Source organism: Salvelinus sp. IW2-2015, unplaced genomic scaffold, assembly GCF_002910315.2.
Source record: "Salvelinus sp. IW2-2015 unplaced genomic scaffold, ASM291031v2 Un_scaffold1081, whole genome shotgun sequence".
Taxonomy (NCBI): domain Eukaryota; kingdom Metazoa; phylum Chordata; class Actinopteri; order Salmoniformes; family Salmonidae; genus Salvelinus; species Salvelinus sp. IW2-2015.
This window is the reverse complement of record NW_019942720.1, coordinates 41,242-44,584: the sequence shown is the minus strand read 5'-3', so window position 1 is coordinate 44,584 and position 3,343 is coordinate 41,242. Positions and strand designations below refer to the sequence as shown.

Below are 3,343 nucleotides of genomic sequence, written 5' to 3'. Positions count from 1 at the left end.
TCTTCATCTACTGTCCTGTTAGTGTAAAGAACTGTAAAACCGCTTGGTCCAGTCTTCATCTACTGGTCCTGTAGTGTAAAGAACTGTAAAACATCTGGTCCAGTCTTCATCTACTGGTCCTGTAGTGTAAAGAACTGTAAAACAGCTTGGTCCAGTCTTCATCTACTGGTCCTGTAGTGTAAAGAACTGTAAAACATCTTGGTCCAGTCTTCACTACTGGTCCTGTAGTGTAAAGAACTGTAAAACATCTTGGTCCAGTCTTCATCACTGGTCCTGTAGTGTAAAGAACTGTAAAACATCTTGGTCCAGTCTTCATCTACTGGTCCTGTAGTGAAAGAACTGTAAACATCTTGGTCCAGTCTTCATCTACTGGTCCTGTAGTGTAAAGAACTGTAAAACAGCTCTGTCCAGTCTTCATCTACTGGTCCTGTAGTGTAAAGAACTGTAAAACACTTGTCCAGTCTTCATCTACTGGTCCTGTAGTAAAGAACTGTAAAACATCTTGGTCCAGTCTTCATCTACTGGTCCTGTAGTGTAAAGAACTGTAAAACAGCTTGGTCCAGTCTTCATCTACTGTCCTGTAGTGTAAAGAACTGTAAAACATCTTGTCCAGTCTTCATCTACTGGTCCTGTAGTGTAAAGAACTGTAAAACATCTTGGTCCAGTCTTCATCTACTGGTCCTGTAGTGTAAAGAACTGTAAAACAGCTTGGTCCAGTCTTCATCTACTGGTCCTGTAGTGTAAAGAACTGTAAAACATCTTGGTCCAGTTCTCATCTACTGGTCCTGTAGTGTAAAGAACTGTAAAACAGCTTGGTCCAGTCTTCATCTACTGGTCCTGTAGTGTAAAGAACTGTAAAACCTTGGTCCAGTCTTCATCTACTGGTCCTGTAGTGTAAAGAACTGTAAAACATTCTTGTCCAGTCTTCATTCTACTGGTCCTGTGAGTGAAAGAACTGTAAAACGCTTGGTCCAGTCTTCATCTACTGGTCCTGTAGTGTAAAGAACTGTAAAACATCTTGGTCCAGTCTTCATCTACTGGTCCTGTAGTGTAAAGAACTGTAAAACAGCTGGTCCGAGTCTCACAGTCTTCATCTACTGGTCCGTAGTGTAAAGAACTGTAAAACAGCTTGGTCCAGTCCTCATCTACTGGTCCTGTAGTGTAAAGAACTGTAAAACACTTGGTCCAGTCTTCATCTACTGGTCCTGTAGTGTAAAGAACTGTAAAACAAGCTTGGTCCAGTCTTCATCTACTGGTCCTGTAGTGTAAAGAACTGTAAAACACTTTCCAGTCTTCATCTACTGGTCCTGTATGTAAAGAACTGTAAAACAGCTTGGTCCAGTCTCTCATCTACTGGTCCTGTAGTGTAAAGAACTGTAAAACAGCTTGGTCCAGTCTTCACTACTGGTCCTGTAGTTAAAGAACTGTAAAACAGCTGTCCAGTCTCATCTACTGGTCCTGTAGTGTAAAGAACTGTAAAACAGCTTGTCCAGTCTTCATCTACTGGTCCTGTAGTGTAAAGAACTGTAAAACAGCTTGGTCCAGTCTTCATCTACTGGTCCTGTAGTGTAAAGAACTGTAAAACATCTTTGGTCCAGTCTTCATCTACTGGTCCTGTAGTGTAAAGAACTGTAAAACATCTTGGTCCAGTCTTCATCTACTGTCCTGTAGTGTAAAAACTGTAAAACAGCTTTGTTTTACAGTTCTTTACACTACAGGACCAGTAGATGAAGACTGGACCAAGATGTTTTACGGACCAGTAGTTTTTCCTGGTCAGGTCGGGTGTTCAGGAAAAGCTCCTGGCCCTGCTATGGGTCATTGAGAGGTGTTTACGTGCTCTTCTTACCTGGCTTCCCTCCTTCTGCCAGAAGACTGCAGGCTGCGGGTTKCCCTTGGTCTCACAGGGGAAGGTTGCGGTGCGACCCTGGGCCACGATCTGGTCCCGCGGCCTGATGACAAACTGGGGTRCAGCTGGGGTCAAAGGGCAGAAACACCAGGGTTAGAACTCAGAGTTAGACAGAGTTGAAGCATGGGGCACGATCAAGGGGGTGTGGGGTGTTCAAGCAAAAGAACAGTCAGGCACCACAAGGACAAATCAAAATGGGCATGTCCTACACTATTAGAAAACAGGGTKCCAAAGGGGTTCTTCGGCTGTTCAAATGGGAGAACCATTTCAGGTAGAAATATTTTGTGTTCCCTGTWGAACCCTATGTGGAAAGGGATCTACAAGGAACCCAAAATTATTCTACCTGGAACCAAACAAGGTTCTTCAAAGGGTTCTCCTACGGGGACAGCCAAAGATCCCTTTTAGGTTCTAGACAGCACAGTGTATAGAGCTTCCATGCAGCGCGTTCCTTCCATTACTTCTGATTGGAAGACACACACCAAGGACTGTCACAATAATGCCACAGTAACCACTTAAGGCCATTCATCCAGGCTGGAGCTGAATGAATGACAGTCGTCAGTGTTCACAAACAGCAGCACTGTCTCAGTCACAATGGCATCAGGAGAGTTAGGTAGACATAATGTAGCTAAGCTTAACACAGAGAAAGACACAGAGAAAACCTTGTGAGGATAGAATGAAATAAATGAACAGAACGCAGCTAACAGCTAACAGCTAACTGTCTCTGTTTCATGTGTCCCTCAGGGGGAGGACACAGGCCTTACCCCCTCTTAACCCCTCTYTCACCCAACAGCCAAGCATTACACTCCCTTTCACCAACCCAGGAAAAGTACCTTTATTACTCAACTGGACCCTCCACATTCCCATTAAGGAGTGCGTCAGTGAGGGCAGACCGAGCAGACACACTCAAGGATCCAGCAGAGATATATTACATGTGGGATGTCTCATTCCACTTTCGCTGTTTCCCGSCCCATCTGAATGTGTTGTAATGCAACATAAACAAATGTGTCGTTGTCAAACTTTAGCACACTTGGCAAATCCCCGAGACACGTCCACGCTCTCCTACACAAATAAACCACCAGAGGAGTGATTCATTGTTTTCCAGGAAACACACTGACATGCTGTATACAGGGCCATCTTTTTTCTCTGTCTTCTGCTCTCAATGAGGCATTACTTCCTCATTATCTAAAGTAAAACACTTTTACTGTTGATCTTACAATCAAGATMATTTTCACACTTCAAGATGCCTTCGTATAAGAGATTTGATTTCATGACAAAACATTCTCATTTAATGACAAAAGTGTAATGGCTGACCATGAGATTTATCTAATGTGGGCTGTTGACCTCTCCTGGTTGGGATTAACAGTGTTAACAGGTCTCTCGGCCCAACACTAGGTTGGCCTGTGATGGTGGTGAGATGTTGGGTCTTAAACTCCTAAA

At 43.7% G+C, this 3,343-nt stretch overlaps 1 pseudogene; it reads right to left on the bottom strand.

The window, feature by feature from the left end:
* Nucleotides 1-3,343, bottom strand: part of LOC112069690 (roundabout homolog 2-like) — a 141,846-nt pseudogene that overhangs the window by 127,439 nt on the left and 11,064 nt on the right.